This window comes from Kogia breviceps, chromosome 6 (assembly GCF_026419965.1).
Source record: "Kogia breviceps isolate mKogBre1 chromosome 6, mKogBre1 haplotype 1, whole genome shotgun sequence".
Classification (NCBI taxonomy): domain Eukaryota; kingdom Metazoa; phylum Chordata; class Mammalia; order Artiodactyla; family Physeteridae; genus Kogia; species Kogia breviceps.
The window spans coordinates 42,455,825-42,469,127 of NC_081315.1; positions in this window are offsets into that span (position 1 = coordinate 42,455,825).

The window sequence follows — 13,303 nt, forward strand, 5'->3', positions numbered from 1 at the left end:
AACTTTTCTTTTTTCATTTCTAATTTTATTGATTTGAGTCCTCTCCCTCTTTTTCTTGATGTGTCTGGCTAAAGTTTTATCAATTTTGTTTATCTTCCCAAAGAACCAGCTTTTAGTTTTGTTGATCTTTGCTATTGTTTTCTTTGTGTCTATTTTATTTATTTCTGGTCTGATCTTTATGATTTCTTTCATTCTACTATCTTTGGCTTTGTTTGTTCTTCTTTCTCTAGTGCCTTTAGGTGTAAGCTTAGATTGTTTATTTGAGTTTTTTCTTGTTTCTTGAGGTAGGATTTTATTGCTATAAACTTCCCTCTTAGAAATTCCCTCTGCTTTTGCTGCATCACACAGGTTTTGGAGCATCGTGTTGTTATCATTTGTCTCCAGGTATGTTTTGATTTCCTCTTTGATTTCTTCAGTGATCCCTCTGTTATTTAGTAACATATTGTTTAGCCTCCATATGTTTGTGTTTTTTAGGTTTTATTCCCGTAATTTATTTCTAATCTCATGGAGTTGTGGTCAGAAAAGACGCTTGATATGATTTCAATTTTCTTAAATTTACCTGGGCTTAATTTATGACCCAAGATGTGATCTACCCTGGTGAATGTTCCACATGCACTTGAGAAGAAATTGTAATCTGCTGTTTTTGGTTGGAATGTCCTATAAATATCAATTAAATCTATCTGGTCTATTGTGTCATTTAAAGCTTGTGTTTTCATATTAATTTTCTTTCTGGATGATCTGTCTATTGGTGTAAATGAAGTGTGAAAGTCCCCTACTATTATTGTGTTACTGTCAATTTCCTGTTTTATAGCTATTAGCATTTGCCTTATATATTGAGGTGCTCCTATGTTGGGTGCATACATATTTATATTTTTTATATCTTATTCTTGAATTGATCCCTTGATCATTGTGTAATGTCCTTCCTTGTCTCTTGTAACATACTTTATTTTAAAGTCTATTTTATTTAATATGAGTATTGCTACTCCGGCTTTATTTGATTTTCATTTACGTGGAATACCTTTTTCTATACCCTCACTTTCAGTCTGTTTTTGTCCCTAGGTCTGAAGTGGGTCTCTTGTAGACAGCATATATATGGGTCTTCTTTTGTATTCATTCAAAGAGCCTATGTTTTTTGGTTGTAGCATTTAATCCATTCGCATTTAAGATAATTATCAATATGCATGTTCCTATTACCATTTTCATCACCCATTTTTAAATCAGATTGTTTCATATAATTGAGTGTTGATAATTCTTTATGTGCAGAATATTTGTCATTTATGTGTGCTCTGTGTATAGGTGCTGTATAAATATTTCCTCCTTCTCTGTGCCTGTTCTTTTCATCCTACATTTTAGATTTTGACAGAGTCAAATTTATATTTTTCTCCATTTTTGTTTTCTGCTTTATTTGTATAATCTAAAAAAAAAAAATCTTTGACTAACCCAACATTTTGAAAACATTTTCTGACATTAATATTCATATACTTTATAGTTTTAGATATTATATTAGATTTGTGATCCATTCTGAATTGTGTTCAGTGTATGGTTCAAGACAGTACTCTTCTTAGACCTGGGCAAGTGGGGTACTTGTTCCACCTGTGGGCTGTCCCCCACAGTACCTTCTCTTTCCACTTTTTAGGGCTTTCTTCAAAATGTTCAAATTACCCCTTAGGTGCCTGCAACAATCCACATGAGTCTGAGTCAGTATTTCTCCCTTGTAGGTACTGTCCAACATTTTAACACATTGACTGGGTTAACCAAATGTCCTGAGGAGCTCTGGGATTTATGAATATGCAGTGATCCTGGGCCCTCAATAGATTAGCCTTGGTTCCAGAGGTCAGCTTAATGAGTGGATTACTCTCTATGACTTGCAAAGTATTTCTTTCACAGTTTTGGCTATGAATGATCTGCCAGGGTGTTGCTGACATCCTTATTTGGGCTGTTTCAAGTTGTTTATGCAGACAGAGGTCCTGGCCAAAATTTTTTTTAAAAAAATTGTGTTTTCTTTTCCTCAGTGCAGATATACACTGCATATACACTTTGTACAATATATAGTTTAAGGTTAATGTTTTTACCTGTGCCAGTCTAATTGTTCCAACACTATTGGTTGAAAAATCTATCAATTTACCATTGAATTACCTTTTTGAAAATCAGCTGAACATATGCAAGTAGGTCTATTTCTTGTCTCTATTCTATTTCACTGATCTATGAATTTATCCTTTCATCAATACTATACAGTCTTCATTACTATAAGTTTTTAGTAGGTCCTTAAATTATATGCACATGTACTCCAACTCTTTTCTTCTTTTTTAAAACATTTTGCTATTTTACTTCCTTCACTTCACAAAAACTTTAGATTCATATTGACAATTTCTATTAAAATATTATTGATTACAATTTTAAAAGTCTGCTAGTATTTTACTGCAATTGCATTTATTATAGAATTAAATTCATTGCATTTAATTTATAGCTTGATTAGAGGAGAATTGACATCTTTACACTATTGACCAATATGATCTATGAACAAAGAATACTGCTGCACTTATTTCGGTCCTCTTTAATTTACCATATAAATGTGTTATAGTTTCAGTAAAAAGTATGATTACTGTTTCATGTTTTTTGCAATATTACTGTATTTTAAATTTTTTTTTAATTTTCAGTTGTTCTTTTTTAATATAAAGAATAGTAATTGAATTCTGTAAATTAACCTTATATCTACTATCCTTGATAATGTAACATTTGGTAATAGATTTTTTGTAGAGTCTTTATAATGTTTTATATAGAAAATCATGTCACTTGTGAATGAAAGTAATTTTCCTCTCACTTTTTATTCTATATTTATTTTATTAAAATTTTCTTACCTTATTGCACTGGTAAGAACTTTCAGTATAAAGTTTATAAAGATTGATATCATTACCCTGCTCCTAATATTAAAGGGAACATATTCAGTGTTTCACCACAGGGGTCATGTTAATTATAGGTTCTTCAGTGGTGCTCTTTATCAGATTGGAAAAGTTCACATTAATTCCTACTCACTTTATAGATGTTTTTAAATTATAAATGGATGTTGAATTTTGTCAAATGCTTTTTCTTCATCAATTGAGATAATCATATTGTTTTCTTCTCCAGCCTGTGGTCTGAAGTACATTGATTGACTTTCAGATGTTGAACAACCTTAAATTTCTAAGATAAATTCCACTTTATCATCATATAGTATCAGCTTTTTTCCCTAGTGCCCTGAATATCCTCAGTACAGTCTTTTTGAAGAAAAACATCAAGATTTATATTTATCTGTATTTGATTTACTAATATTTTGTGGAAGATTTTTGCATTTATATTCATGAAGATTATTCTACAGTTTTATTGTAATTCCTTTGTTTGGTTTGAAATCAGGATAATTCTTACCTCAAAGAAATCAGTTGAGGGATGTATTCTCACCTCCTCTATCTTCCAGAAGAGATAATGTAAAATTGGAATTATTTCTTTCTTAAATAGTAAGTAGAAATAATGAGCAAGATTATCCAGGCTTAAGACACTCTTTGTGGGAAGATTTTTACATATAAATTTAATTCTTTAACAATAATACAATTTTGATTATTTATTTCTTCTTGAATTTGTATTGATACTTTTTATAATTCAAGCAATTTATACATTCGTACACATTGTCAAACATATTAGCATACTTTTTTTTTTAAAGAATCTATTTATTTATTTATTTTGGTTGTGTTGGGTCTTCGTTGCTGTGTGTGGGCTTTCTCTAGTTGTGGACAGGAGCTGCTCTTCACTGTGGTGGCTTCTCATTGTGGAGCATGGGCTCTAGGTGGACAGGTTTCAGTAGTTGTGGCACACAGGCTCAGTAATTGTGACACATGGGCTTAGTTGCTCTGCAGCATGTGGGATCTTCCTTGACCAGGGCTTGAACGGTGTCCCCTGCATTGGCAGGCAGATTCTTAACCACTGCACCACCAGAGAAGTACCTACATTTGTTTTTAATCTCCCCTTAGTTTTCTTTTAATATCTGTAAAATGTTTAGTGATGCCCTGAATTTTACTCCTAATATTTGTAATTTATTTCTTGATTTGTTTTAAATTTTGAAGTAATGTTAGATTTATAGAAAAGTTATAGGAGAGTTCCTGTATACTGTTCGGCTATCTTCCCCTAAAGTTAACATTTTACATGACCATAGCATGATTATCAAAATTAAGAAATCGACATTGGAAAAATACTATTAACTAAAATGTGAACTATATTTAGATGCATCTTTTTCTATTCCAGGATCTAATCCATAATCTCACTTGGTATTTAGTTGTCATGTCTCCTTGGTCTCCTCCCATCTATGGCAATCTTTGTTTCTCAATATTTGTTTTCATGACCTTGGCACATTTGTAAAGTCTTGGTCTGTTATTTTACAGACTATCCCTAAATTTAATTTGTCTGTTGTTTCTCACACTCATTGTGAGTTAATGCATTTTTGGCAAGAATACCACAAAAGTGATGTGCCCTTATTGGTGATTTGTATCAGAGGTATATGTTGTCAACATGGATTACTAATGATGTTCAGCCATGCCTGTAAATTTTTGCCACAGAGGGTGTCTTCTCCATTATCTTGCCCCTCCCTCAGTGTTAAGCTATTGCTTTTTGTTACTTAGTGCTTACCAGTATGGTTTTGGAGAGAGTATCCTTTCCTCATGGGTAGGGTTTTCTCAATGTTCCCTCCCCTCTTCCCCATGAGTGTCAATTTTTGAATCTCTGGTAGGTCTTATGTAGGAGAAAGTTTGTCCCCCTAGAAAAAGGAGATCTCTAATCATATTGATATAGGATCCTGAGCTCTGAAATATTTCTTGTTACTCCCCTAAATTTTTAAGGTGTTTTCTTTCATCTTTCTTCAACTCACAATCAGACTTTACTTGCACCTGGCAACAGCAGAGTTTGTTGCTATTCTCTCTGGTTAAGGCTTTTTCTCAGTATGAGATATGAATCCAAGAAGAGGGTAGAGTTTAGAACCTTTACAACAGCAACAGTAGTCCCTTCCTACAGGCATTGAGAGGCAGAGGTTCTCTTTGGACTCATCTACTATACCAGTTTTTCTTGTAAGCATCTAATGAAGATCTGTGCAAAAAAACCCTGCAACTGAGTGTGACTTTCCCTATTTTCTGGAGCTCCAAGGGGTCCCATACTGTCACTCTAGATCATACACATTCTTTTCTTTAAAACATTAAGTCTATTTATTCTTATTCACTTAATGTCAGCCATGTCTCCGTCCTGTGTTCTGCCACACACGAGCCAGTCCCTGGCTTCCCTCCTCTCTCCTCGGAGGCATCTGTCTCTCTAACTGTATAGTTTTTCTAGCTGTTTCTCATTTAATGAGTGTGATTTTTTTCCCCAGACTTTTACATTCAAAAAGGAAGGGAGTTCTTTTTATTTTTAAACTTTTAAATATGGTTATAATTGTAAAATACCTAATAGCTTAATTTTGATCATCTTGAAACAAAAACATAGAATTTTGATATTTCAAGTTTCCCAGAACTTTTGCTAATACAGCTAAGATACAACAAGTCTATATTTCCAAGAGAAGGAGTTATTGTAAGATAAATTTGTTTAAACCTGTTGGAAGGAATTATCTCTAGTCATGATAAATTATTTTACATGCATAGAGTTCCAAGAACTAAGATTCTTGTCATTATTTTTCTCATTAACCAATCCTCTCCATGCGAAGAATAAACTGGGCATTCATAGCTCAGTCTGTCCTCTTTCTCTTATGATCTTTGCATCAGTAGAAATCATAGACTGTCTTCTACTTCTCCATACTACAAATGTGACTAAACCAGACCACCTACATAGAGACCAATTCCTTTGCCTGATATTGTTAGTAATTCAGTAGATGTAATTCCTTAACTCCTTGAATTCAGTTATAAGGCCCATTTGAACTCCATGCTACCTGCAGTCTATAATCCAATTGCTATAAAAAATAATGATCGTATTTTATTCTTCACCTAATCAGCTATTATTTTTAAATTTTTAAATATATTTTTTAGAACCTCTCCAAGGAAAGTATAACTGTCTGTGGAATGCTCTGTTAGAGACATGCATGTTTTGCATGACTGAAGACATTGTAGAGTAGAAAAACACAAAATATACAGGAGAAGTAGCTTTTTGTGGAGCCTAGCTTTGTGGCTTTGGACGTTACAGGTTAGGATTTGAGTAGAGTTTTGACTTTAATGATTTCTAGTAGCATCTGGACAACAAGTTTTAAGCCTTGAGCTATGTGGTATTTTGAATTTGGTGGTGAGTCCTGTTTCTGGAGGTTTGGTTCACAGTTTAATGGCCATGTTTATAAAAGGAAAGAAGTAGGGAAATGTACTTGAATCTTGGGGAAGGTGTTGAGTTCCTCAGGAATGTCAAAGGCAAATATGTAAAAGGTAAGTGCGTTTATGTGAGCATAACCAAATACGAAAGGAAAGAGGGATGAGTGGCTACTATGGGGGCTGAAAAAACATCTCAAATATGCCACAAGGTACAAGAACCAAAATAAGTGGACACAAATGAAGGGAGAATTCAACTATAACAGCAGCAGAGGTCATGGGTGACATCTCCAACACTAGCCCTATAGGTGGCCAAGATAGTAGTCACAATTCCAAGGCCACTTATACAGGCTCAGGCAGTGTCAATTTGCAGGCTGTTGCTAGTTTGCAATACAGGTGCAGGATCTCCTAGTACTGTTTGGCTGAAACAAAGATTTGATTGTAAGAAAATGGATATTTTCAGTCTTTTTAAGCATTTATGTGTGGAACAATTTGTACCACAGTTAAAATGCAAGGCATCTGAGTTTGCTTGTTATATAGAGCACAGGGGAATTTCCAGCTTTAAATTGTTAGAGCTAGGCTTATATAGACATGACTAAATACACGGAATCAAATTCCATTCTGCATCCAGGGCCATAGAGGATTCTGTGGAGGGATACAGGGATTGTCCACAAGCTCAAGAATGAAAAATACTCTATGAAAATATTACAGTGTAGTTTAAGGTGAGAGCATTATAGTAAGTTGGTATGCAGATACCCTGTGCCCAGAGGGAGAATTACTGAGCAATTTATAGAATTCAAAACAGAGGAAAAATGTATTTTGAGGAGCACATAACTGAAGTTTGGTTCATACCAGTCTACCCCACCCCCAATTTCTGCCCACTAGCCTGTGGCCTAGGCTTCAGCAACACAGCAGTTTCAGTTTGGAAATCTGCTGAGTATGATTCTCCAGCTGAAACAAATGTGGGGACCTTGCCTAGAAGGCAGATTTCCTAGAATGGCTGGCTTCTTGATGTGGTAAATGTGTCGTTTCAAAATTAAGTTTTTGTTAGGACATTTCCTAATTGATGTTAATGAATGTTAATGAAGCCATCATGGATTCCAGACAACTGGCACAGACTTCTTGATGTTCCAGACTGCCTGGTATTCCTGGTTTTTGACTAAAACCAAAAAGTACATTTCCGTACTTGCTCCTTCACTTGTATATGAATAAAACTCAATCTTGGACTTTAGTGATCCTGTATACTGGGTCCTGGATTGTATAGGATCAGGATGAATTTGTTTCCCAAATTTAGTGGTTATATAGCTAATGCTTTGATGATCTTGTTTCTTACTATTTTACTCTCTTTAAAACATGAATGATTCAATTGTGTGAATGTATGATAATTTATCTATTGACCAGTTGGTGGATATTGTTTATACGTATTGCTAAAAACAAGAAACAACATGGATGCATCTTAAAAGGTTAATAAAACAGACACAAGGTCTACACAAGTTATCATTTCATTCATATAAAATTCTGAAAAGTCTAATGATAGAAAGCAGTTGGGTGGTTGCCAGGGTCAGGGGGTTAACTGAAAAGTGCTACAAAGATTTTTGAAGTGATAAAAATGTTATATATCATGATTGCTGTAGTGGTTACATGACTGTGCACATTTGAAAAATGCACTAAATTGTACACTTGGAATTTTAAAAATATGGACACATTACAGACTTAATGTTGAACCAATACAGTTCAGTGACTCTATAGAAACTTTACCAATTACCAAACAAAACAGCATAGGCTGCAATTGCAGAAAGAAAATAAGCTTTGAGAAGGAACTTAGAATTCAACAGAAAAATGGAATTGGGGAGGATAATTTTTGACTTAAATTTAACTTAAATTTTTGGTCTTTAGACTCTTAAGTAAGAAGGGAAAGAAAAGTATTTTGAACTTAAATAAAACATTTTATTATTTTAAAATCCAAGACAAATATTTAATCTTAATTTCTCCCAGAGAATTTGTTAGTCGGAAATGGTATAATAATCAAATTTGATCAGAATACTAATATTTAATTAGGATATTTTTAGTATTATAGTTGGGAAGTTTTTCTTATATCTCATACTCTCTTTAAGAGTTTGGTTGGATAAGATTAGAATGAGCTGTTCCTTGAGACTTGTATGGACCTTGGCTGTAAACCACTTGTACACTAACTAACATATTATAAATACCCAGAATAGGGCTGAGATCCCATTTTTTGGATAAATTTATTCATCCACCTGATTGAACTGAAAATTTTTTCCCACACATTTGTATTTTTGATATTATTTGGACATTCTTTAAATTATTTTTATGTTCTCTTTTTAAAATTCTTGTGTACAATACTTAATTTACCTTTACTCTTCCTACTCAGTAATGAAAATATTGAAGCCTATAAATTTTCCTCTAACTTTGCCCATATTTCACAGATTTTGAAAATATGCTTGTTCATTATAGTTATTATGCCTAAATAAGCCACAATTGTGATTTTGCTTTACTCTATGTACTCTGAGTCCCATTATTTTTGTTTAATTACTGGTGATGAAGTTTCTACTATTTCTAATGTTCTTGGATTTTTAGGTGTTTTCTATGTCTTTAGTGTGTTTTTTTCTTAATTTAACCACATTAAAAAATTTTAATACGAGGAAATGATGATGACATTAACAGCATTATAAGACAAGGCTCAGCCTTGAAAATATATCCCTGAATAAAAATTAGAACCTATAAATTGCTGACTTTTAAAAAAAATTTCACTGGAGTATAGTGATTTACAATGTTCTGTTACTTTCTGCTGTACAGCAAAGTAAATCAGTTATACATATATCCACTCTTTTTTAGATTCTTTTCCCATGGAGGTCATTACAGAGTATTGAGAAGAGTTCCCTGTCCTGTACAGTAGGTCCTTATTAGTTATCTATTTTATGTACAGTACTATGTATATGTCAAGCCTAATCTCTCAATTTATCCCTCCCCCACCTTTCCCCACTGGTATGCTGTGTTCTTAATTTAGATTGATATGTCTATTTAGAGCTTCTATATAACTTTTTTTGTCTGCTTGACCTATCAGAGGAGAAAAACACATTTTTTTGCCCTTCTTGTATTTCTAACATTTTTTTATTTTATGTATTTTGCTACTATTTATTTTATACTTAGAATTTAATTTACTTTCCAACATTAACATTGTGGCAACTGCTTTTTTTAATTTGCATTTTTTCTAGATCTCACCCATTCTTTTACTTCAAGCCTTGTAAATCACTTGGTGTTAGGAATGTCTCTTTGTAAACAGCATACAGTTGAATTTCACAACTCTATATAGTTGGATTTAATTTTATAACACTGAGTGTGAAGTTATTACATTTATGTATATTGACTTGGCATATAATTTTGGTTTTACTCTGTCATCTTATTTGATTTTCTGTTTTTTTAATGTTTCCTAGCAATTGCCTTTGTTTTCTAGCATGTGTTTTACAATCTGAATTATTGTTTCACTTCTGTTTTCTTTTCATAATCTGGAAATTATAGAATGCTTTTCATCCTATTAGCATAATTTTCTTTACATGTTTATATCCATCCTTAATCTATATTTCTTGATTTATCAACCTCAGAAACCAAGCAAAGAGTAGTGACCTTCTTTATAAAAAATAAACAAAAAATTACTTATGCCTTCTCCTACCACCCTTTCCAAATCACTTTCTTCGTGTCTGAGATTTTTGCCTCAGTCTTTTTGTACATAAATTGTAATAAGATTTGCATTAGACAGTGAATTTTTCACAAGCCATAACATAAATTCATATCCATAATTATCAAGTTAACACAATTACATGTTTATAACTTGATTTAATGCTACCACTACTTTGATACTGTTATGTTCTGATTTTTATAGTTTTTATTTATGTTAATTGTTCAGTAGTCTAGAGGGTGATATGAAGTAGGTTTTATTTGGAAATTATATAGATTTTATGCTTTCACAGAAAGGTTGGGAACTTTATTTTCATTAAGACTGTTTGGATGCTTGTTTGAATTCTAGAGTTTATTTATTAATAATCTATTGACTATTTCCTTTCAAACACATTTTCAGATGCTGAGTATACAGCACTGCACAGAAAGTCAAAACCTCAAACCTAACAAAGTTTCTATTGCATTGGGAATGCAATAAACAATTAAATAAATATATAAGATATACACAAATATCCAGTATACTATGTAGAGAATATGAAGGCAATTTTTTGAAACATGGTTAGGACAGGAATCTAGGAGCAAGCAATCTAAAATCAGGAAGGAGAGTGCCTAAGCAGAGGAAACAAAATGCAGACTCTGAATCTTTAAAAATCCTGGCCTTTGCTAGGAATAACATGGAAGCCAGTATGGGTGGAGAATTAAATGATGGAAGAGGCTGCATAAGAGGTTGGAGATGTAGTATTGGGCCAGGTCATTTAGATGAAAGTAGCTTGGATTTTAATATGTGTGCTATAAATCACTGCAGTGTTCTAAAAAAGGGGGATAAGTGATATGATTTAAGATTTTACAAATTTCTCCAGCTGTTGTCCTATATATAGACTTTGAAGTCACCCAGTGTTACTTAGAAGCCTGAGATCAGTTTGCTTAATAATTTTTTTAAGGTAAATGTCTGATTTCCAGGTTTATTCATTGCCCCCAAATTATTTGTTTTTTGTTTGTTTTTCATACGGTGGGTGTATGTGCCTTCATGTATTTTTTTTCCAAAATATATTATTTCTTTAAAGTTGAATTTAATTGGATCAATGGAATATTTTTCTTGTTGGTCAATGCATATGTCAACTATTGCCACAAAAATACTCTGTAAGAGGTCACCAAAAATTTCACCTATTTAAAACAATTATTGATATGTGATCACATGCTGGTAGATTAGTCAGAGGGCTGATTGTTATTGGCTGGGATCAGCTGGAATTGTCTCCAAGATGCAGTTTGGGCCAATGTCTGCCCCCACGTTTGTTATCTCTTCTGGACCATCAGTGAGTTGGGGATTGGAAGATGGCAGTGAGAGGTATGGACACTAAGGCATAGAGGATCTTCTCATGGGCATGGAAGAGCTCAAGAGAAGCAGGAGAAAGCCCGTGATGGCTCTTAAGGCTAAGCTTAGTGGTTATATGCTGCCTTTCCTCATATATCTATAGTCAAAGCAAGTCTCATGGTTAAGTCCATCATCAGTGGGGCAGGGAAGTAAATTCCACCTCCAGAGGGAAGAACTACAAAGTCATATGAAAAAAGTGTGTTTTGAACACTAGGAGGAATGGGGAATTAGGATCAATATTGCAAGTTGTATTGTCAAATTTCTATCATTTTTCCCTGCAATAAATGCAAATATTTTTTGTTAATGATTCAAGATTTCCTTTACTTCATTGAAATTTTCTTCTAGTTTTTATTTGAATATTTCCTTTTTCATTGCCTTTGTTCTTTTCAGGTAAATTAGAATATCACTATTTCAGATCACCTTTGTCTCACTTATTGTGTTCTTTATATAAAATGCCTCTCTCTGCCTTTTTCTTTCACATTATACATGATTTTCTTAAGCCTGTCTTCCATGGAACTGATTTGTCTTACTACACTATTGATTCTCCCCTTTCTGCTTCATTTCCACTTTATGGTAACTAATTGTGTTATTTCTCCTCAATTTATTCTCTTAGTTTGCCTGGCTCAATTTTCATCACATTCAACTATCTTATCTTTTTCTTTTTTATTTGTGGTACACGGGCCTCTCACTGTTGTGGCCTCTCCACTTGCAGAGCACAGGCTCTGGACGCGCAGGCTCAGCGGCCATGGCTCACGGGCCTAGCCGCTCCGCGGCATGTGGGATCTTCCTGGACCCGGGCACGAACCCGTGTCCCCTGCATCGGCAGGCAGACTCAACCAGTGCGCCACCAGTGAAGCCCTCTTATTTTTTCTTTTTAAATAGAGTTCCTATTTTTTATAGCTTAGATTATGAATGTAAATCTGTACTAAATTTATTTTCTGAGTTTTCTTCATTTATTTATTTTTGCATAATATCTATGTTTAGTACTCTTTATTTGCATGTGTCCTTATCCTTTGTTTGGATGATGTCCAGTCTACCCAAACAATTCTTGATATTAAATGTTGACATACTGACTGGTTTTCCCTTGAGACCCTCATCTCTATATGTAGCCTCTTCTTAGTCATAGGACAAATCATAACCACGTACCAAAGTGTCCTAAAGTTATATTTTGACTGAACTGCTCAGTAGTATATTAAATTGCTCACTTTCCATGTTAATTTTGAGGTCTAATAATCCTAACAAAATTACTATGAAAAAATAGATTTTTTATTATGCTTTAATCCTGCTTCTCCGTCTAGCTACCCATATCATTAAATTCAGCCTTGTCAACCCAGATGTCAGGCATCCTCTTTTAATTTGGATTAAACAGTAGTTTATCTGACATATACTGTTCTAAGTTTGTAGTATGAGAATGCGACCATTTCCTAGCATACATAAAGATTTTTTTAACCTCTTTTTGGTAAATTACATTGTTTACAGGGATGGAATATTATAATTAGGCTTCCTGCTTTTCAGAAGTTGAACTAGTTTTTAATAGTTATGAGGACAGCTATCACTCAAAGTAACTCCTTTGGGGAAAAAAGTTTTTCTAAAACTGGAAACAGTTAATTAATGAGGTTTTCTATAAATAATTATTCTAATTTTTCCAGAATTAATACAATTAACTTATTATCAATTTACAAAAAATAAACCTTGTCTGTCAAAACCTCATCTCTGCAAAGGATTCACACTGGCTTATCTTTGCCTGCTCCAGCAATGTTACTCTGATACTGTCAGCTTGTATTGGAAAAGATAAGGTCAAAGTAGCAGATTTCTCATTTGAGAAAATCTACGTAAATAATCAGAAAATCTATGAAATGCTAAAACCTATTTTGCATATGATGCTTGTATTAGTTTCCTGTGGCTGCTGTTACAAATCAACATAAACTGAAGGCTT